This window comes from Gasterosteus aculeatus, chromosome 20, assembly GCF_964276395.1.
Source record: "Gasterosteus aculeatus chromosome 20, fGasAcu3.hap1.1, whole genome shotgun sequence".
Lineage (NCBI taxonomy): Eukaryota > Metazoa > Chordata > Actinopteri > Perciformes > Gasterosteidae > Gasterosteus > Gasterosteus aculeatus.
This window is the reverse complement of record NC_135707.1, coordinates 2,043,549-2,067,615: the sequence shown is the minus strand read 5'-3', so window position 1 is coordinate 2,067,615 and position 24,067 is coordinate 2,043,549. Positions and strand designations below refer to the sequence as shown.

Here is a 24,067-nt window from a genome sequence, read left to right as displayed (position 1 = left end):
GTCCCCCAGGCGCTCGCGGCCGGTCCTCCCACAGCCGGAAGAGGCGCAGAGTGCTTCGGCGGCTCGGGGCGAATTAAACACCCACACACACACACACACACACACGGGGGGCGGGGGGCTATTCATCCGTCTGCCATTTAGAATCCGTCGTATCATCCGCATTAATAGGTTGGCTTTGATGAGATTGTCGGATGCTGAAAATTGCCAGTCAAAGCGGGGCGGTAATCTACTGGGAAATCACATGGAGATTTTCAGAAGGCGGAACGCAACAATGCTGAGGAGGTCTCCGATGAGGGTTTCTATCTAAGGAAACTCTCAAAGTGTCTCTCCCGTTCGTCGGTTCCTATCGCGGGCCGACGCGGGTGCGGTGGCGACGCCGGTTAGAGACGCTATCGGAAGTTATCGGAACTCACTGGAACATTCTAATGGTGGTTTGAATCGTCTTTTGAAAAACGTTTTAAGTTTTGAGGGGGGGAAAAAAAATATCGTGGCAAACGTCTCAGAAAAGCGCACAATCTGCTTCACTGTGTGCACTTTAAAAATCAAACGCTATCTCTGAGGAAGAAGGCGAGTGATAGCAGCAGCTGCCAATAGATCAAAGTCGGATTGGGCGGCTCCGTCCTGGAAAGATGCCCAGTGATTGACACGTCCAACAACGCTCTCTCCGCCTCCTGCCTCCGTTTCCCCCCCCCCGTCTCTCACCTCCTCCTCAGGCCCGAGACAACAGGCGCGTGGCACGTTTTTCATCCACTTCATTAGCGTGCCTCAAACAACCACCAATTACAGGCGATTCATTGGGCGGCACCTGAGAACGGTCCTCGAGGAAAAACCGGCCGCTCTCAAAGAGCCCCGAGTGCTTGTAGGAAGGAACGCGAGTCAGGTGGGGCAGAGAAAGGGGAAACGAATGAGGGCATGAGCCTGCGGTCATGCTTAATGTGCTGAGGCGAGATTTACCACCATCATTTGTCGGACCTTTTGCGATTCGTAAGGTCGTCTGTTCAAGCCCTCCCTTCAGTAGGCCGAAACAAAAGAGCCAAACGCCAAACGAGATTGGCTCTCCGAATGTGTTTCCGGAGAGATCTTTAGAGTTGGCCGGGGCCGCTTAAAAGCAGCGGCGACCTTGAGGAACGCTCTGGTCGAACGTCCTCTTCTCCTCCCGGGATCCATTTTCTGAAGTGGCGTTTAAGTGCACGACTGCCGGGTTCGCCTCATGGCCTGTCAATGGGCAAACCGCTCCACCCCAACCTCCCACACCCCAAGTGCTCCAGCAGACTGAAGCCGTGCTCCGTCCCGAAGACGCCGTCCTCATCTGTCGGTCATTTAGCTGACGTTTTTGTCCAAAGCGACTCACAATAAGTGCATTGAACCATAGGGGTACAAACTTAGAAGAACAAGAAACAAGAAATTTGCTATAAGTGGCGTTATAAGTACAATTTAAGTGCTACAGTTAGTGTGTTAGTGGAGGTAGAGTCTGAAGATGTGAATGTTCTCTGTGGTCCTGGTGTCTTCAGAGAGCTCCTTCCACCATTTGGGAGCAGGACAGCAAAGAGTGGAGATCTAGTCGAGTGTTTTGCTCTCAGTGAGGAGGAACAAGCAGTTTAGCAGATGCAGAGCGGAGAGTGCGGGTCGGGATGTCTGGTTGGACCAGGTCCCCCATCCATTCACAGCATGGTACGTGAGCACGTTACCGTGGACTTCCAGGTCGCGCGTCTCCACCCCGGCCCGGCCGTCGCAGTGGAACAGCCGTAGAGTCCGTGGTGCCGAACGAGCTGGACACCGGCCCGGACCGCCGGGTGCAGTTGCGGAGAAACCGGAGTCCATAGCAACCGCCTCCCGCCGGGCCGGGCGGCTAAACTGAGCCGGGGAGAGCAGCTTGCAGGGGCCAGTGGGGTTCTGTCTTCGGCACCAAGGTCATTTTTCAACCATGTGGACTCCGTAACCACGGGCTGCAAATTTCTTTTCATAGTTTTATTTTGTGTTCTCTGCCGTTTTGATCCTACGGCTTGGAGAGCCACGGTACACACAGCGCGACAACGCCGCCTCGCGACTGCACGAACGTAGCACCCTTTATTGCGAGAGAAATTAATCTTAAGAAAGCAAATTTTATCGCGCCATTTGTCCGCGCAACTGGGACGCTGTCTCCTCTATTTCTAAACCAAAAATGAGTGTTTTACTGCCTTTGCAATAAATGCACATTTCACAAAGGGGTTTAAAATGCACCTGCTATTATTCAGTGTCAAACGTGTAGAAAGAGGGGTCACGCCGTGGCCGTATGGAGCTCAACTTGGTGCTTTGTACGGCAGGAAATTGAGGCTGCCAACAAAGACGACGGTCCGACAACCTGAGGGGAGATTGTAAGAGGAAGTGTGCGTCTGCATAACGTCATTTATCAGCGTCAGGATTTGGTCAACTGAGATAAGAGTCGTTCTCCGTATCTGGCTAATGTGTCACTGGTGGTTAGATAAGGCCGCCAAACGTGGAGCGAAGCAGGATGACAAATTTCTCTGATAATCACAAGTTTCACCAACTAAGATCGCCGTGGTATTTACGGAAATACCAATTTCAACAAAAAAACTATTCCATATAAAATTGTGGTACCAAGATTGCACTCAATTTGCTGACCTTTTTAATAACTATTTCAATATTCATTTAGAAGAAATAGCTATTTATGAAAAATATAATATATAAAAAAGGATTGATTTTTTTCCATCAGTATTGTATTGTGACTGGCATTAAAATTAGATTAAATGCTGTAAGACGATGACGTGACAACAGACAAATTCCCTCTGACTTTTAGGTACTAAATCTTACATTTTAGGTAAATAGTATAGATCAATTGTAATAACATCAACATGATCATATACTTCATCGCATCAGCGAGAGATGCTTGAAAAGAAATGAACTCAAAACAAGACAACATTGTTAGAGACAGATAAGACAGGGAAAGAGATGCGCTCATGTGAACATCAACTCAGCTGATTAAAAGGTTGGTTGGTCCCAGGTGATGACTCGTACGTGGACAAGCAGGCGTGCAGCTTGACTCGCACGCACACACGTTTGCACGGACAGAAACACTGCAGAGACCTTCTGGAGAACTTATTTACTGCAGTGAGCGGTTTCTTGAAGCTGAGGTCCTTTAAAATGCCACGTACCCTCATGGCCGCCTCTCCCTCCCCCTTCCTCCCGCCCTCCCTCCGTCTGTCGGCCTGTCTGTTTGTGCGAGGCCTCCCTCCTGTGTGTTCCCTCGCCACCGATCCTCCCGCAGCGAGGAGCATGTTCCTGAGCCTCGACTTAGTGTCTTTCTCTTTTTTGACGCGTTTCCACCGAGCGGTACGGTACGGGTCGGGTCGGTACGGGTCGGGTCTGTTAACCATGATTTGCCGAGCGTTTCCACCGCCAACAGTACCCTTACTTGATAGGCGTGGTATATGACGGAAAGTAGATTGACGTCATTCGATCGCGCGAAAACTGAAAGCTAACCGCAAACAACAATGGACGACGTACAGACGATCCTGTTCCTGCTTCTCGATATGTGGCTGTTTGTCACAAGGAGACGACACTCTTTGTTTGAGCAAAGGCTACATGCTGCAGGTGTGTTACGTGTGTTGTCTTTCCCTCTTGCGGCACGCGCAAATGACGACACTCTTTCAACCAATCAAACGCTCTGCAGTGAGTCTAGCTCCGCCCTTTAGTACCAAACAACTGTGCCAGGTGCCCCAACGGAAGGGTACCCAAAAAGTGGTACGGTATGGTTCGGATTTTTGGTACCATTCTCAACTTTTGGCAGTGGAGACACAAATAAAAGGGACCCGACCCGTACCGTAGCGCTCGGTGGAAACGCGCCATAAGTTCTTACCATGATCGATAAAGAGAAGGCTTCTCCTTTTGATCCCTCTTCTACCCTCCTCCCTCCTCTACCCCCCCCAAACCCTCCTCTACCCGCCCCCAAACCCTCCTTTACCCGCCTCCCAACCCTACTCCCTCCTCTACCCCCCCCCCCCCCCCCCAAACCCTCCTCTACCCACCCTCCTCTGCCTCTTTCTACGTCTCACCTTGTCGCCAGGTGCAACGTGTTTGCAAAACTCTGCTCAAACTGACTTTGCCACGAGAGTGAGACTGAATGATGTTTCAGAAAGAGGGGAGAGGGATTGGGGGGTTTGGCGAGGGGGGTGTCGGGGTGTCGTCTGTCTGTTGCCAGGATCGCTCGCTGATGGATCTTTTGGCGGACGGCCTCTGCTGCTCGCGCTCCCTTCCCGCCTCGTCTTCCCGGCTCGTGTAGAGTCGCCGCAGGCTGCCGGGATGCCGCGGCCAGGTGTGCAGAGGCAGGCTGAGCGGGAGGAGTGACGGGGCCCAGGTGGCTTGAGCCCCCCTGCTTCGGCTTCCCACCTTCATTTGCATACAACATTTGCTTCCTTTACCTCACCGCAACTATGTTTGACTTTTGCTGCCTTCTTTTTACTTTTACTCGTTTTTCTTTTTTTAGACAGCCGACCTTGCTCTGCGCTTGCTGAACTGTGCATTTTACCCAAATGCTGCGCTGCAATATTCTAAAGGTGGTGTTATTTCACTACCTGTACCGTGCCCCCCCCTCCACCCCCCTCCCCAACCATCTCCACCCACCGTCTCTTGCTTCCATCATGGTTTTTAACTAGCTCCATCTTCCTCCCCTCGCCCCCTCTCGCTTGATATAATTCCCTGAAGCGTGTGCATAACAATGTTTTCCTATTATTGGCGGCGAAGCAGAGTAGCTGCTTCATATTTAATTCCCTCATCTTCTTTCCACCAATCTCTGGTGAGCAGGCCATCGCGCACACACAAACACACACCGCGTCACCCTCCGCCTTCCTCCTCCACTTTTCCAATCTCTCGCCCTCAGCCTCTGTGGCACTTCATCTTCCTCATCCATCCCGGATCAGGATTCACCGTTTCATCTCGGCCCGTTCTTGGCATATCGGCACATGCGGTTGTGTGTGCGGGTGTGTAGGTGTTTGTTTGAAAGCGTCTGTGTGGTATTCTGCTCGCACATACACAACGCATCGTTGTCCTGGTGTTTTTGTCTGACTGGCCGCGGCCCGGCAAGTGCTCCATGGAATACGTCTCCAAACACACCTTCCCGTCAGAGACGCGCCGGGTTCTCACCCTTAAAATTCCAGCTAGACGCCACTGCAGGAGCCCCGATGTACTTCCACATATGGTCAGCTGACACACATCAGATTCCCTTAGAATTACCGAATTGAGTTTAGTAGTCACTTCCAGCTCCCACACACACCCGACAGATTCCTCACACACACACACACACACATCCGCCTGTCGGACGGCGCATTTGTTTTCTATGAGGAAAGGGACTCAATTACGGCGAAGGTGAAAGAAGCAATAAACACGGCACAGATACAGTGAGCGGCGGCGCAGTCAATCACAGAGCCAGGTAGGTAGCCGCTGCCGCTTTGCTCATCCACTTGTGAAGTGCAGAGAATGGCCAGGGGTGATGGAGGGAGGGAGGGCGGGCGGTGCAGGGGAGAAAAAAGGCTGCCATCCGACTCTCCTGGAAATGATGTGGCTGCAACTTACACAGACCTGCCACTGAGAGGACAGAGAGGTGGGACGGATGGAGGGAGGACGCCGGCGGGAGATGATAACGGTCCACCTTCATTACAGCCTTCAGCATGCTGACACACACACACACACACACTTGGAGTTCTATTCTGTACACTCGACTGTCCCTGGCACTGTTGGACAGTTACACGATGTTGTCACCCGCCCACACTAGAGGACCAACAGCACAATCACACAAAACAGTGCATCATCTGTTGTCCCTTGTGTGTGTGTGCGTGCGTGTGTGTGTGTGTGTGTTGCTGCCATCAGTAAGGCAGCGGTTTGAACATATTCTCGACATTTTGTGACTGCTCACCACTGCACGGTGGAGCAAGGCCTGCATGAGTTCATCACCCGGCTGGTTTATCCATTTATTTACGTGATATTTCTCCAAGGACAGCTCTCAGAAACGGGCCTGTCTTTGTCTTCTCTCCTCGTTATTATTCTAGTTTAACACACCTTGATTCGTGTGTCCTTCACCATCATTTGTTGTTGTGATAATATCGTAACGAGTTAATTCCCGAGCAATGTTCCATCTCTGACTGAGACGCAGATGGAACATCAACCCAATTAACCAAACCTATATGACCGGCCGGGCGTGCCTTCAATAACGCACCAACCATAGCAGTTTGATCCTAACTCATATTTATTAACCTGTTCCTGGCTTCAGGAATCACTGAGCTGGGACACAAACATGTTGCTGATTCCGATATTTGGCAGCCAGTCACGTTCTCCTCCACCATACACCCGCCCACGCAGATACGGTTCTGTGAAGTTCCTTTCATTGTTCCCACACGAGATACAGATTTAAATCGTATAGCTGCACCTACTCGGACTTGCACACACTCCCTGCCGTGGCCGTTTAGTAGCTGCGTTAACGCTGTGGCACGTGCCGCGGACGAGGGAGCGACTTCCCGCTGAGAATCCAATAGTTCCCGGAAAACTGTCTCCCTCGGCACGGCCGCCTTTTTCGATCTTCTGTTTACGTCCGTCTCCCTCTGCGCGTCCGATTGTTCCTCTCGGCCTCCGCCTGAACTCGCCACTTCTTCGGCTCACCTTTTTGGCGGCTCCCGTCTTCTTCTCTTTTCGCGGCGTCTCGGTATCAAATCCCCTTCTTTTGTGCTTGGCCTTTTGTTCCTCTCGTTGTGTCTCTCACTTTGCATCTTCTTTCAGGAGATCCCCGTTGGCTGAGATGAATGGAGGGTAAACCTGGAGTAGGGTGGGGTGCCCCGGGTGGGGGGGGGGGGGGGGGGGGCGGCGGCGTTCCGTACGGAGCAGCGCAACAGATGCACCTGCTTTAGATTAATGTGATTAATTCCTTGTGCAAAACTCGGAGTTTGTGACACTCGTGTTGTTGCTTTTGTGTTATTAATAAACGGACGGGCCAGAATCAATGCGCGGGCCTGAGGGGAAATTAAACGAGGAGAGCAGAGGGGACGGAGAACCGGGACAAACTCGGTGCAGTCGGACGTCGTTATTTTTAATGAGGGTTATTCAAGCGGGCCGGAAAACAGGCGCACGCTGCAGCCGGCAAACGCAAAAACCCGAGTGTGACAAGCCGAGCTGAAAACCACCGGATGGAAATATGAAGCTGTGGGAAAGTGCAGAGAACCCGGCCCCCCCCCCCCCACACACACACACACATCCTCATTTACCTGTCTTTGCTCTGGGGTCTTTCTTTATCACTCTTCCTTCCTCCATTTTCCTCCGTCTCCCCTGGCGGCGTTTCTTTTATGGGAAATATATTCATTACAGGACAATAAAGGGCTGATTGGACAGAGTGGACAGTCTTTCAGAGCAGAGAGGGAGAGAATTACACAGCCAATGTCTTCTATCGGCCGGGCTGAACTCCTCCGGCGTCGCTTGCGCCTCGCTGTGGTGTCAAGGACCTCCGTGAAGGAGCTTTGTTTTTTTTTTCCGTCCGCGCCGATGGAGTTGAGGGGAACTTGAGGACGTCAGCCGTGCTTAACGGCTCCGAGTGTGACGCTCCTTCAATTATGGGACGTGTCTCCCCTACATGTGCGATGTAGTTCATCGTCGAGACATCTCGATGGACGGATCACAGTCACGTGACCTCACCTGCAGGCTGTCCGTTCAGCCCGGTTTATCACTTTTCTCGTCTCCGCGTAATTAAATTAAAGGCATCCTTGTTTTTTCTTGCCTTTCCGTCCCTTTTCATCGCCGGCGCGCGGTAGAGAAAGACACTTTGCTGCTGTGATTTGTTTTCTGGTCATGGGACAGAAATGCACGACCCATAAATGCAAATAGAAGAGCCGGCCCTGAAACCGTAGACGGCAATGACCATAAGACCGTATGACAGGCAGACGCTTTTATTACATTCCGACACAGAAAAGCTGGGCGGCATTTTATTAGAAAACAGTCTGGTAACTGGAACAATAAGACAAACGGAAAGTGATGCAAAGCACTGCAGCAATAACGGCAAAATAACTAATATGGTGAAAACAAATAGTCCGGCGCTGAGAGATGGATTGTTTGGGGAAATGGAATTCTATGCACACTAAGATGTTCCGGCTTCATTTTTATTAAAGAAAACCGTGTCTTTGCTTTCTAACACCCGGCACAACCTGTTATTACACTTCCCAAAGCAACGACAACAGAGACGTGATATTCAACGCCTTCCGCAGTCAAACCACATTAATAAGGACAGACGTGGAGCAGCTCAGTGCCTGAAGTGGGATCACGAGTCCGTTGAGTCGACGCCGCGCCCGTCAGCGCGGACCAACGCGGCCTGCAGGACCGTCCAAAAGTGTCCGGCCCTGTAAATGCACACGTCCATCACGGCCATCGTGACCGCTCACGCCACTCCACCGTCCAATGCACTGCTGGAACACGACAATAAAACACTCAACTCTGAATGTCGCGAGCTTCAGTTTCAGGCCGCAAACAAAATGTTGCCCCAAACCCAAATTGCCTCTTTGAAACCGCCTTTCATTCGGCTACATTGTCTCCTTCACAGTCCGGTCGGCCTGGTGAAGGTCTTTGTGAGGCCTGTGCGGAGGTCAGTGCTCAAACAATGACTTCATTAATGAAGTAGTCATTTCTTTGCGAATTCCTTTTTTTAACGGCGTCTTTATGGCTCTGCGTCGCACTCGGGGGAGATTTCCAGTTCGAAGGGCCGAAGGAGACGTCGTGACTTTTGGTCCCAGTGTCACAACACAAGGCCGTGTGTTAGCTGAGATAACCCCCCATGACGTCACTTATGACCTCATCGTAGGTCATTTTTCCTCAGACCGGACAAAGCTCCTTCTCAGACATCATGCAGCTGTTATTCCAGCAGCATCGACCGAGCGAGTTCACGGACCCGACCGCCGAGCCTCGACAAGACGAGACTCCTCTGCAAGATTAGTCCTGAGGCTTTTTCTTCTTCTTCTTCTCTTTTTTTAAGCTGCGATGTCAAACTGTTGGTGGTTTCAGCTTTTCAAACGTTGCTGGGGAGAAGAGGGAGAATGTGACGCTGAGGAATGAGATTCTTCACACTGTCGATTCAAAGACGAAATAAACAGATTGAAGGACAATGTTTACCTTTTTGGCATCGGGTTGTTTCTGTTGAAATGTATATTAGGAAAGTAGCACATGTGCTCTTCGTGTTCCTGCTGATGTTTTCGCTCCATCTCGCCAACGCGTTGGAGTCGCAGTATATCGACTGAATATAATTAGATAACAGGCTACAGGTATCTCACTCCCGTCACATGATCTAAGGCCAGAAATGGTACCGAGGGAAACAAAGTTCAAACACGTCCTCCCAGCTGGCCAATCGCTGAGGGAGTGTTTGCGTGAAGTAGGAAGTGGGTACGTTTCTCGTTAAAGGCGAGACGACGGATACTTTCGCCTGCGTGTGTGTGGGATTCGTCCGCTGGTTGTGCGTGCAGAGGCCCGTTTGTTGTGAGCGGAAGCTCCGCCTCTCGCGCTGCGGGGCCGCCGACGGAGAGATTAGCAGAGAGCGCTGTGAAAAAAAAAAAGAGCGCTAATTAAAAGCACAGAGTGGAGGTGTGGGAAAGTCAGAGATAACAACACACACGCACACACACACACACACACACACACACACACACACACACACACACACACCACTTTACCCCGAGAAGAGGGACGAAATGAGCAAGTTAGTGATGTGGAAAGTGTGCGAGAACGGGTGCATTGCGGAGGAGGAGGCAACGGGAAAAGGAGATTAATTGAATCTGATTTTAATCCTGCTGTTTTTTGGTTTATGTTTTCCACCTAAGTTCAAAGGGGGGGGGGGGGGGGGCAATACCTGCAATACTGGGTTTGTCCCAGGAGGTCAAATAAGGCAGAGAAGAAGTTAAAAACGGTGAAATGGAGAAGTCATGGAAAGCATCTCCCCATGTATGAAGCCGAGCATGTGGAAGGAGATAACACTCGAGTCCCCCCCCCCACCCCCGACGATGATTCAGTTTCTAACCGTGAACTAATTACAGAGAGGGAAAAATGTTTGAGCCTGAAAGGGTGACGGCGAGGAAGAGGAGGAGGAGGAGGAACGAAGGAGGCGTAATGCCGGCTCGGCTCGTAAAAAAGGTCCTGACCAGGGAAGGGGGGAGGGTTATGGGGGGGAGTTATGAGGGGGGGGGGGGGGGGGGGGACGCCGCAGAAAGCTGCTGAGGTGGAAACGCCGGTAAAAGAGGAAGCATGAAAAGAAAGGCCGCGAGCCAAAAGGATTAATGGAAACAGATTTTAATCCCGCCAGTGATATTAGGCTGGGGGGGGTGGAGGGGGAGGGGTTTACATCAGTAAATCATCTAAATGACGCCTCCCCTCTGCATCGGGGGAGGGAGACGGGGGGGGGGGCAGCCAGGAGGCCAAACAAACAGCGTGTAATTAGAGCGGGGCAAATGGGAACCAGGCGATCGGACCAGGAGACCTTAATGGTTCTGGCTCTCATTATGGTGCCGTGTGTTAAGACGTGAGAGCTGGCATGGAGACGACGATGCTGATGCTGGAGGTAATAGCGCGAGAAGCCGGCCGGCCGGCCGGGGGGGGGGGGGGGACGAAGATCCCGCCGTAATGCGGATCGCGCTCGTGACGGTCGGAATTATGATTACAGCAATGAAGGTGATGAATGTGATCGCGGCGCGGTGATTGCCAGCGCTGTCAGCTCCGCTAATTATCCATCCGTCCACTTTCTATTTCCACTTATCAGGGTCACAGGAGGGCTGGAGCCTTTCCCAGCATGCATTAGGTGAGCGAGGAGTTTTTTTTTTTTTCCCCCACATGCAGTAAAGTCCTGCGCACGCGTTAGCGTTCTGGATTGAACCTGAGCTGGACCACAGGAGCTCGTAAGCTACCGGCCGTCAGGTAGAAAGTTCAACCCAACTTCCCTTTTTTCACCCTTTAGGTTTCTTTCTGCTTATTTTCAGCGTTCATTGGCGTTGCCTTGGGGGCCGGATAGAAGGCCAGAGGCCCCGATTCAGAGGACGCCGCTCCTCATGGACACCTTCACGTCTTGTATACTTTTCTACTAAAAAGACTACATGTCTGGAAGATGCCCAAAGACTCTTTAAGTTGTGTTCACAGAACAGATGAAGGAGGAACCGTGCGAGCCAAACAGCCTTTTCCATATGGCGCTTATAATCAGCTCGCTAATGGCGAGTCGCGGGTCGTGGGTGACGCCGTCGCAGCAGCTTGAACGCGGTCGTCGGCGCTGTGGGCACCTGTGATGATGACGACATCGATGTAACTCAAAGCCACTGCACGCGTGTGTCTGTGTGTGTGTGTGTGTCTGTTAATGCGTTAAGTGTCATTTTTCCGAGCGACAACAACGACGATCGCGACGACCACAGAGCGCTGCGTTCTCTCTGGCAGTCGTCTGAGGGCCCCGAGGGGCCGACCTTTGCCCCCCACCCCCCCCCTTGTCTGACCTGCTCCTCGCGCCGACACACGTCCATAATTCATGGGCCGCTGGGTCGTGCACACGGGAAGGAGACTCACGCCGGCTTCTCTTAACGGGGTGAAGGGAGAGAGCGGATGGATGAGAAGGAGCTCGAGTTTCAGAAGGGGAGACCCGGTGCATTGTGGGAAAGGGGGAAAACGGGATGTTTAAGATGCGCGAGCGCCCGGTGCGTCTCCGGTGATTATGGGTCTTGTCTGTGTGCGATTACTCTCTGACCTGTCGCCGGCGGCGTTGTGTCCCCTCTCGTTTGCGGCACGCGCGCTAAAGCCGGCGTTTAAGTCCAGCCGAGGGCCACAGTGCAGGCGGGAGGAGCACCTCAGAGACTACAAATCTCTCTCTTCTTCACTCTCTGATCCCTCCCTCGCGCGACGTTTTTATCCCCCCCCAACCCCCTCCTTCCCCTCTCCTTCTCTTCTAAATCCTCATCTCCATATTCATAGACAGAGGGGCTCTTTAACACGGCTGCGATCCGAAATGGGCCGCCAGCGCTTCCTGTTTGTGGCTCTGCAAATGGAGAAAAAAAAGGCCATTTCCTTTTAGTGTGGAGCGCGGAGGTGGACTGGCCCGTGCACGGTGCACGGTGCACGGTGCACGTGCACGCCTGTGTTCGGGTGGAGGGCGGCGGCGTCGTCGGGTAGTTTTGCAGTCTGAAAAGTGTCTGAATCTCAGCGTGGAACTCTCCAGCTGCAGCAGCGAGGATGAAGAGAGCAGTTCTTCTTATAATCTTTCTTCTTATTATTTTTTCAACTGAAATACCGACATTCATGAGGAGGACATTTCTTTCCACTTCTTTCTCTCAAGGGTTGCGTGGTTGACGGAGCTCTGCGAAGCCGGAGTGGATGTCCTCTTTTCCAGCGAGGGGACTCTGTGCATGAGGAGTGCAGACTGAAGGAGATGTTCCCTCAGCGGTTTTATGTGCTGTTGGATATGAATGGGAGTGAATGACCAGGCATCCAAACCACCAGCAACCAGGGAAACAAAGATCCAATAAAGATCACCGACAGATTCCAACATAATCCACAACATAAACGGCGCTGCAATGTGAAGCCTTTATCCTTTTCAACCTGCATTCGTTCATGTGATGTGACGTTCATGTACCGGAATGTTCTCACGTTGAAACCGACACAAACCAACACCGGTTGCCAGTGCGCACCATCGCATTAGTGCGATGAATCCAATTCACGCAGCGCCGCCTGATGCAACTCCACCTCCTAATTCCGACTAGAGAGGAATCCCACGCAGCCTGAGGGGCCGAGAGGAACAAGAGAAAGCGAGAAGGTGAAAGTGAAACAATCGGGGAGGCAAAACTAAAAAAATGAAACCCGCCTGCCCCGCCTGCCCCCAGCTGCCTTCATGTTTTCCTTATTCCTTTCTCATCTTCTCCATATCCATGATGCAACGCCAGGGCAATGGCTGCTCATCCACGAGCTTCATTGAGCCATCGCCCTCGTCGGAGAAGGGGACGAAGGGGACGAAAGGGGACGAAGGGGCTTTCCCCGCACGTCTCCTCATGTGGAAGCATCGAGTCCGGGATCGACGATGTGATTCCGCTGCATTCCGTCCCAGAGGAATCTCCGAGGCCCAGTGGTCCGGCTCCTGCTCCTCAGGGTCAAATGGAAGCCCCACGGAGCTCCTGGGAGGAGGCTGGCTGGGAATGAATGAATAGACTCCTAGCTGCTTGTATAATTTGCACATGCTCTTTAATCACAACGTTCCGATCTAATTGGGTAGGTTTGGCACCGAAATAATGAGGATGGATCAAATCTTCAAACCGCTCACTGTCGATATGTCATTTGTTTTCCCTCCACCATCTGGCGCCGGCAAACTAAGTGTGATTAACGGGGTTTGTGGACGACTCGAGGAGAGGATTGTTGTCCCGGCGAGGAATCGGTCAAGGTGGAACGCATTAAGACACGGCCGCAGGTGTGACGCGACCTGAATGACGGACGACCAGTTGACCAAATAAAAGCTGCTTAGTCTTCAGGTCCCGTGAAACAAGTCTTCTGTCACACAATCCTCGATGTGACGCACACACACACACACACACACACACACACACACTCGATTCTTCTCCCTCCTTTCTTTTCACTTTTCACTTTCCCCTTGTTTATTTCCTCCGCCTTGTTCCCTTGTCTTCCCGCTCCCTCCCTGCATGCCTCCTGTCTTGTCTCCTTCCACCTGCTCTCATTACCCCCCCTCACCCCTCCTCACCCCCCCCCCCCCCCCACCATCCTAGTGTATTGCTGCAGACTCTTGTACTCAATTATCCCTTCTGTTAATGAGCGGATAAATCTAATTGCTCTCTCCTTCAGTGCCTGATGGCGTTTCAGAACTCCTCCCTCCCCCCCATTCTCTCCCCGCCGCTTCTTTTTCCTTTTTCATCCTCCGTTCCTCTTCATCATCCTCTCCTTCCCTTCCCCTACTGGTTTACTAGCGGCATCTTTCATTTACTCACCTTCACCTCCACGCGCACTCAGCTCTCCTGCAGAGGATTTATCCACTATGTGCAAATGAGTTCTAATCATGACGAAGAGCTGAAATAATAATTGATCCGTTCTTTATTTCATTATCATTATTATTGGTTATGTTCTTAGTCTTGTTGGAATACGCCAGATGAGATGCATCTTTTGGCTCTGGTACATTTGTCACTATTTTCCAAACTTTCATTAACCAAATAGGTAGAAAATGACCCATAATGACGCAATTACTTGCAGCCCTCATGAATATGCAATAAAGCAGTTGTAAAACTTTGTCAGGAAGGTTCTTTTCATTTGATCAGCTTCTCCTCGAAAAAAAAAAAAAACCTCTACTAAAATAACCTGCTACTTGTGTACAGGTAAACACTAAAAACTTTAAAAGTTAAAACGTCTGGATGCCGTAGTGAGCAACACTCACTTTAATGATCGGCACCAGGTTCATTCTGCAGCTTTATCGCACTGTAACGCTGCGGGACGGAGACGCTCCGTAATGCATGAAACGTCGGCAGGGGAGGCGTCTTATTGACACTATCGACGTCCGCGTGCGGCGGGGGGGGTCGGGCTAATGGCTGGCATTACGTGGTGGTAGTAGCAGCACACAGCATGGAGGTGAACCAGCTTGATGCTGCATGCGGGGAGAAGTTGTAATTACTGATTACGGTTGAAACAGAAGCAACCATCTTATTTTACAGGAGTGGAGAGTTTGGCCAACAAAAATATACAGACTGATTGTAGTCAGTGTTACCCTACGGCTGCATTCCGAAAATATGGGCCTCGAATGTTCTATCCAGGGCATGTGTGTGTGTGTGTGTGTGTGTGTGTGCTCTCAATAGAGCTGGCAAGGTATTTTATTTATTTTATTTTGCCTTGTCGTGGTGATGTAAGTGATAGACATAACGACCCAGTATTTGCAAAGCCACAGGGTGCTAAAAATAATCTCTCATAAGCCTGATAGAGCTGCAAGCCGTTCAGAAAGACACACACACACACACGACCCGCAAACAGGCAGAAATTTCATTTCACACAATTCCTACTCGTGCATACATAAGCATCAAAGCGGCGTGCTATCTGCGGCCAAACGCAGGTGGATAAATGCGGGACGCGGGAAGATAAAACATGTCTCGTGCGCGCGCACGGCGGGACGTCGCAGAAATGCGAGGAGGATGTAACGACATCACACGCATGCATGCGTTGCGCCGCCGGAGGGGAATACCAACATGAGAGTGATGAGCCATCATGTGACGCGATCTGGCTGTGGGACACGTGCGTGTGTGTGTGCGGATGAATCGGCGGCGTGTGCGTTTAATTTGAGTGTGAATTACATTTGTGATCAAAACGCGTGTGAAAAGCTGTCATGAGTTCCTTCATCCCAAGTTCATCGTGCCGTGTTGAGCCAATCAGTGGAAGGGAGGGATTCCGACGGGCCTCACGGTTGGCCGGATCCTTCCTCGTCCTGGCGTGGGGGGGGGGGTATGGATGGTTGGGCGGCGATAAAGGAGGCAGTCGAGGCATAGTTCTGTAGTTGTGAGCCGCGCCCGTTTTTGCTGTCATCAGACGCGGCGCCCGCCGGGAGCCGGCTATACTTGGCCACGCCGCACACGCGGGGTCGGGGGTCGGGGGTCGGGGGGGGGGCCTCCTGGCTGCGCATATCAAGGACGGTCATTCGCTCAGAGTGGGTGGCCATGCTGGTGGATCGGCCACCCGGGGCTCTGGGACTCATTCGCCACCTGCTGACGCGCTACACGCCAAATTAGGAAGCCCGCTGTTTCACCAGAAGCCCCGAAAGAAGGGGGGGGGTGGGGGGGGGCGCTTGTTCGGAAAGAAAGGGAAGAAGCGGTCGGATGATTACACGGCAGCAATCGGAGCCCCGAGGTGTCGCTTTTCTGGGTGATCGTTCTTACTTTTGTTAATTGTTCTTTGGCCGGAGGGAAGAGTGAATTAGAACCGCATCACACATGAAACAAACATCACTATTTAGTCCCCCGAAATACATGATGAGGTCCAGGCAGAGTGTTGATTAGAAAGGACAATTTCATGTCTGCAATTCCATTGGAAAGCCATCAAATGGGATTGATTCAATTGATAATATTGATCTCCTGCTATTTGCCCTGCCTGGGGCCTCCGGGGCGTCTCTTTGTATCCACCGCCTGGTCTCTCTTTCTGCTGCCGGTGAGGGGCTATTAGGTGAAAGCGAGGGGGCCTATTCATTATGCATGGGACGACGGTGCTTCTGGACGTTCATGCAAATGTGATGTATAAATAGCTGCAGTTTTCAAAAAGATGAGGTTGAGTTCAGAGTCTCAGGTGTTAGTTGCAGTGCGCAGTGAGAGATACTTGGCTTTTCCCCCGTTGCCGTTGGATACATCCATGTTGTGCACGATGACTTTGATTTGGAATTCCTCTTATTGCGCCTGATTCAATCTGTGCATTTATGAGTCGGGCCTATTCTTAGTTCAGTGCGCGACGAAATACAGCAGATCGTGAGATGCTCGATGAGGATTGATCCCTGAGGAGCAAAAACGCACGCCGGCATCCTGCAACGTAAAGGGTTTGGAATGAATTTGGAGCAGGAGAAACGAGGCCGTCGAGGAGGAGAGGAGCTGATTAATGGCAGGGAACAAGTGTTATTGATTAAACGATGAAGTGAATCTTTTATTCCCCTCCCGCTCCCCCGCAGACCTCCTTTTTTTTCCATATTAAAGCCCCCCTTCACTGACATCAACAACCCTGGGAAGGTGCCATTCGTCTTCTTCTCTTTTTTTAAACCCAACATTTCGCAGAAGCATGTGTGATTATCTCCACTTGCTGCTCTCCAAATCCAATGCAGTTCGCCACGTGCAGCCGATGGGCGCAGAGACGCACAGCTGCGTCTTCAGCTCCTCTCAGAATCACCGCTTCCCACCGACGCTCCGCAAAACCGACGACGAGCCGGACCGGATTGTCTGCAGGAATCTCAAAATCACGAGCAGCGATTATTTCTTTCCACTGGAAAAAACAAAGAGTTGTTTTTAAAAAAAAAGAAAGAAAAAATCCCACCGCTCGTTTTCAGGCCGCGTCGACGCGTCGGTATCGATCGACCCCGCGACACTCTGCAGAAACACGCGTCTGCGATTCGATTTCTTCAGGCACCAAAGGGTCTGGCTTTTTACAACTTTTCTTAAAAAGCTGCGGCGAGCAGCTCCCTCTCGCGAGAGAAGACGTGGAAGGAGAGGATGTCGGGTTACAGAATGTAATCTGCAAAATTCATTTTTTAACCGATGTGCTACCGAGGTATCGGGGGTATCGGGGGTATTGGGGGGGTTGCTGTGGACGTCCTGTTTGTGTCAGGAGCCTCCATGCATCACTCACACAGAATGGCTCCAAATTAAGCAAACGCAACGCCGACTGTTTGCGCCATCGATCAAAGCGTGCACATTGACGGCGTAGCGCCTGCTGCGTAGACACCTCATCGCCAGGCTTGTAATAACCTGAGGGGGGGGAAGGTGCATTAGTGCAGGAAGCATTACGCTCCGGCACAGGGGTAATTATTCTTTCATGGAAACAGTTGGTTTGTATAAATACAGGTCGTGTTGTAATGGAGTGCGCCCCGCGTGGAAACAGCAGGGGTTCGTCAGGGAGGACGATGAACCGTCGCTCTTTAGGCGGGCGAGAGCGCCGATTGGTCGGCGCGGGGGGGGGGGGGGGGGGCGGAGAGCGGTGGGTTGGACGTTCACTCCCGAGCTCCGGCTGCAGACAAGGCACCCGTCTGGCTCCGACGGCCTCGTGTGGGCCTACATCACTTTCCCCCCGGGCTCGCCCAGCCCCGGTTGATCATGTGACGCGCTGCTTCGTGGCAACTGCAGTCAGAGCAGGATTTAAAAAAAAATATTTTTAGCCAGTATTCCTGAAAATGTAGGCTTTATTTCAGAAAAACAAATATGACAACGCACAGGGCACGACGCGGTAAAAGGGTTGTGGAGGTGACATTGAAAGGAAAAAAAGAGATGATAAAAGTCGAGGAGCTTTTAATGCAGCACACTTCAAAAGTAATGGACCACAAAGTCCAAATGACAAAAGCACTGCTGAGCTGAGCTGAGCAACAACAAAGCCTCACCGGGAGGAAATCACAGGAGGCATATTCATAAAGCAAAGGAACGGACGCAGGATGTCTCATTGTGGGAAGCGCGTTGAACGGAGCTCTTCTCCTTTCATGCATCACGAGCGGACGCAACGCGCCGATGAGACTGTGGAGTCGATGGAAGCCGGAGACGTTTGGGAACAGAACCTGTGGACCTTCTGCATCATGCTCTCCTCCTCCAAACGACCACACGGCCACTTCAGGGACACAAGTCACAACGACGATGCAGCACAAGGCAATTTTCTTTATTTTTTTTTATTATCAGGAAATGACAATCCCATTGTTATTTGTACCAGTGTGTCTGAATGAACAAATGGTATTGGTTTTCCTGCTGAGCTCATTGTTTAAAAGCACTTATCTGTAGCCTCACTGCCAGTTATCACAGTCGCTGCTTGAAATAAATAATTCAGAAAAGAAGCTTTTCCCTCCTGAATAAAAGAAACAAGCAGCATTGATAGATTGCAGGTGCAGATGGACAAGATTGTCTGTCAGCATGATATTTGATAGAGTTTTAAATTCAGCGGATCCCCAATAGAATTTAAACCCCACACACACACGAACACAATACATACAGAATAGAAGGGCGGCGTATAGACGGGACACGGCGGAGAAAAACAGGCAAGAAAACTCTTACAAACTCAGCGTCACCTCTTCAACTGCATTTTTCCTTCTTGGTGAATCATCTTTTGAAGTTAGCGTCTCAATGGGTCATATGTTTTCTTGGGAGATTATTCACGGGAGCAGCAGAGCTGAATCACGCGGGCCTTTTAGTCGGCGACGGATGCTGCTGCGCCACGAGAGCTAAGCCGCGCTATGACAGGTAATCACTACGCCCGCATTTCCATTTGGGTCACTGATCACGCCGTGAAAGCCCACAGCCCTGATTTGTGTGCGCAATAAAGCTCGGGGCGTAAAATGAAAGAAAAAGTGGGGTGGGGGGGGGGTCTAAGTGTTGGAGGACGTGTGATAATAAAGGAATGGAGGCAATGATATATATATAGATAAATATATTTATATGTATGGAGGTGGAAGGAAGGGAGGGGCTCTGAAAACCACCCTCATATGGAGATGTACAGATTGGCAAGAGTGTCGCCCAATCAATAAGATCCTGTCAGGCAGATGGCAAATGGGAGACTGGCAAAGACACTGAGACAAATTGAGACAATCAGAGGGACCGTCGTTGGCGTGTGCGTGCGTGCATGTGTGTGTGCGTGTGAATGCGCGCGCTCGTATGCGACACACTGAAGACGAATAGTCACATCACTGCACACACATACATAGAGACAGAGAGGGGGGGAGGAAAGGGAGAGCGGGGGAATGAGAGGAGAGCGAGTGGCAGAAAGTGAAGACATTTATACGTGTGTGTGGTTGAGAAGCGCATGGAGCATAACCTTAAATCTGCCAGCGTTGAGGCCATGATCCCGCCCCCCCCCCCCCCCCATCCTCGTGTCACTCACACAGTCTCTCAGTCGCACACACTCTCCCCCTTTGCAATTGCGCATTAATTTTTCAGTGCCAATCTGGCTGGTGCCCTCAGCTCTGCCATCTTCTCCGCTTTCTCATTTCTACCCCACTTTCCCCCGCGAGTCGCCTCTCTCTCCCCCTCTCTCTCTCTGGGGGGGCTCCTTCCCCCTCGGATTGCTTTTGTTGTCGCTCTTGCTGTGGCTTTATATGCGTGTCTGTTGTGCGTCGGGCGCGTTTGTACCCGTTCGGCATCCGTCCTTTCAGCGAGGACCATTCGTCTCGTTTATGTGAGAGAGAGAGAGAGAGAGACGTAGATAAATATAATTAGACAAATGAAATAGCGCCTTTTGCTGTTTTATCTCTCTTTGCTCTACCGCTGCTGGGCACAATTCATCTCTTACTTCCTCTCGTGCCCCCTTTTACCCTTCCCTGTCTTCCCTCTCTCCCTCCTCCCCTCCCCTGCGTCTCTCGCCCGAGCGTATTTCCACTTGGGCTGTGAAAGTTGCTGTTTGAATAGGCATATTTGTCCCGGTTAATAGCGTACCTCCTCGCTCACCGTGTGATTTAGCTCCTTGGCCTTATCTCGTGCAAACACAACCACTTCTCAGTGCATCTGGGGGCTTCTCGGGCCTCTTCCCCCTTCCCTCCGCCCACGGAACGCTGGCCCGCCGCGGCGGGTTTCATCGAAAAAAAGCAGCGAGAGGCGACGGTTTCGTGTGAGCCGATGAGATAACTGCAGCATTTTGTAATCACACCAGTGGGGGCTGCTATTAACCCTTGACATAATTAACAGCATGTGGTTTAATTAAATGCATCTACTTGAAACCCCTGTCCCGGTGTCCTCACCCCGGCCAGCGGCAGCTAGCCAACCCCTGACCCGGACACGCCCGATTTCACGCTGTTTTTCGGTATTTTTTTTTTCCGTAGATCGCCTTGAAAACGTAATATTAAATCAAACATGTCAACGAATCTACGTGTCAAATCTCATGAATACATGTACACGACTCACTCGGGGTGAAAGAGCTTTTATTGCGCTATTTGGAGGTGTATCTTATTGTGAAAGGCCAGAATAAGGTTCCCTTTAACCAATATTTAATCTCCAGGAAAAACAAAGTTTGCAATGACGGCTAATTCACCGGCGTCCTTTCACTGACTCAGTTAGGTAAGAAGCTAACTCTTACTTTAACACCGTTTAATCACTTGAATCATGGACTAAATACCTGCCCAGGTGACGCCACCGTCACGTGACACGTTTCAGGTCAAATCCCAGAGGAGAGAACGATGCCGTCCCCACTGCTGGGTGACGGCAGGTGTCCTCCCGTATGGGAATGTGACTGCGAACGCCACTTAAAACAATGGGGCGCCGCGCCCCACGTGTCGACGTGTCCTTTGGGCACAACGCAAATCCATTTGCCGTGAATCCATAAAAAAAAATAAAAAAACCCGGTTGGAATCAACACATGGCGGAAAGAAGTGATTGATTTCTTCTGTGTGCGTCTTCTCTCTCTCTCTCTCTTCGTTACGCCGCGCGTTGTTTTTCTCCTCTCAAATGTCAGCGGCAACAGGGAACTCTTTCTGTGTCACAAACTCCGAACGTGGCGCCGTTCCCCAGGAGAAATGACGCCTCCAGAAGCCAATTACAGCGTCCCCTTCAAACCAATCAGTCAGCCGCCGCGTGTTTGCGCGCCAACTGGGGGGGGGGGGGGGGGGACAAGCCACGGCGTTCAGTGGACTGAGAGGACACGCCACGTTTTTCTCTCCCTGATGGGATTTCATGAACCAGAAAGACGGGAAATTCGCGTGCAGTTTTTTTTTTTGTTGTTCAACATTTTCCAAATACACACAAGTGACCTTTGCCGCTCCGCCGTCTTAAGCACCTTTCTGCTGTACCACATGTGAGAGGCAGCCGAGTCGGCGACTTGCAGCGGAAACACACAAAAACGAACAATCGAAGCGCGCACACACACACACACACACACACACATGAACAATCAAAGTACACACACACACACACACACACACATAAACAATTGAAGCACACACACGAACAATCGAAGGACGCACACACACATGAACAATCGAAGCACACACACACACACATGAACAATCAAAGCACACACACACACATGTACAATCGAAGTACACGCACACGCATAAACAATTGAAGCACACACACGAACAATCAAGCACACACACACATGAACAATCAAGCACACACACACATGAACAATCAAGCACACACACACATGAACAATTGAAGCACACGCACAAACAATCAAAGTACACACACACATGAACAATCGAAGCACACACACACACGCACGCGAACAATCGAAGCACACACGCACACGCACAAACAATCAAAGTGCACACGCACATGAACAATCGAAGCACGCACACACACACACACAAACAATCGAAGCACACACACATGAACAATCGAAGCACACGCACACACACACACGAACAATCTAAGCATGCACGCACACACACGCACACACAAACAACACACAGACAGAAGTCTTTTTTAACGTAATTTCCAGTTGCAATGATTATAATAATAATAATTAATACAAAAGGTCAAATCAAGTCTTCAGTCATTGTCAAAGGGGTTGAAGGTGCTGAGGGATCAGGAGCTCCAACAAGTCCACCGATCACGTTTCAGGTACAAGTCCTGTGTTGAATGAACCCTGTTGAATGAAAACACTGTAAAAGAATGTTGTTGAAACACATGAAACAGTCAGTATCTGACATTTTGTTTGTGGGAATAAGAGTAAACAAAGGCAGCTCTGACGTGCACGTTTTTAAATGAACAATAAGACATTGATTTGTTACTTTTCCCGTTAATGAGCATTATTCATTCAAAACGCTGAAATAATTACCGTCCAGGACGTCCCAGTGCGACCACTCATCAGACAGCAGCCCCCCTGTTGGCGTGTACATGAAACCACGCGCGGCTCATTGGTTGCATACAGAACCTTCAGGCTCTGATGCGCCGACGTCAAACTGGTTTCGTTTGTCAGCTAGAAAAAACGTCTCAAAGGAAAAGAGCTGTGACGCTTCTCAGGTCCCAGATGGAAATCTGCTCCGCAAAGGAAACCTGTTTACCGTCAATGAGAACCGCCCGGGCGCATGTGGGCCGCCGGGTCAAAGGTCACGATGCGGTTCTCCTTCAACGTCGACCATCAACTGCAGCCAGCGGCAGCTCGTTGGTCCCCGGCGCTCCCTCCCTCGTTTGTACTCCCCGCCGCTTTCTGCGGGAGGCGATTCGATGCCCCCGTTTTCTCTCAAGACTCATCTTACTTTTCTACAAAAAAACGAATCACATTGACGGCGTTTCCGAAGTCACGCAGCCGCTTTCGGCATCGAGGAATCCAATCGATCCCCTATTGAAGAGCCACGTTGGCCTGTAACCGCTTCCCTTCCGTCACGCTATTAATCCCCGGTGAATTGATGGTATTGCTGACTCAGCGGCCGCTTAACGGGCTGTGAGCACGACATTGATATCATATTAAATTTAAAACAGGACGTGTTAGCAAAGCAGTGGCCTCCAGCAGACACAGAGCCACTCCAGCGTTTACTCCTAACTGCCCGAGTGGCGAATCAGTCCTGGTTGTGTGTTGGCGCCGTGTTAGCGCCGCGCTCCAGCGGCTTCCGCGGGGAAATCTCCGGGCTCTTTAGCTGCTAAACGGTGTCTGTCCGGTCGGTCCGGCGGTGTGCGGCGTGGCTCCATCAGAGCGCCGGCTCTTCCTGCTGCTTGCCCCGGCGCACATCTGGTGAGATGAGAGCGGCGTCGAGCCGGCGGGCCAAACAACGCGCTGAGAGATGCCGAACTCTTTGAGGAGGGTTTTGCATTTAAAGTCGTTCCAAAGGACGAGCCAGCTCTTTTATTGATGAGACTATTTCAAAAATCCAATACTTATATATATTAATTTTATAAAGTAAATCATTTGAAATGAATACCATTCTTGATTGACTGACACTCGACTGACACTCATATCTCATTGATCTGTGAGCAATTAAATAATCAACTAGGGCTGCAACAGCAAATCGATAAAATTGATTATTAAAAGCGTTGGCAACGAATTTCATTATCGATTCGTTGTGTCGCGCGATTATTACGTCACTCAATGAGTTGCGGAGATGCGCGCGGAGCAAAAATAAAAATAAAGGCGGCGAGCCGCCGTAGAGGAAAGAGCAGCCGGCAGTTGCTGTGAGTCACATGACGCAGGGAGAGACGTCTGTTCGACTGGTCGTCTAAGGGGTGCGAGCGTGGGGGGTCCCGGTCCACGTTGTCCCGTTTAAAAAAAAAATCCGATTCATCGATTAATCGAAGAAATAATCGACCGATTAATCGATTATCAAAATAATCGTTAGTTGCAGCCCTATAATCAACAAATATACCGGCAGCACCAGAAATGTGGTTATGAATAAGTAACGTTAATCATCAACAGTGAAAAAGCCTCCAGGTTGTCTGGTACTTCTTGTATT

The 24,067-nt window shown here is 50.9% G+C and overlaps 1 protein-coding gene and 1 long non-coding RNA gene across 8 annotated transcripts in view; one reads left to right on the top strand and one right to left on the bottom strand.

Moving 5' to 3' along the window:
* cadm4 (cell adhesion molecule 4) overlaps positions 1 to 24,067 on the top strand; it is a 103,570-nt gene that overhangs the window by 6,262 nt on the left and 73,241 nt on the right. The gene's annotated exons all lie outside the window — the stretch shown is intronic.
* Positions 7,907 to 9,454, bottom strand: LOC144389499 (uncharacterized). Its single transcript, XR_013453602.1, has 2 exons — positions 9,136 to 9,454; positions 7,907 to 9,041 (listed from the first exon to the last, which is right to left on the bottom strand). It is a non-coding gene; the product is annotated as an uncharacterized LOC144389499 (long non-coding RNA).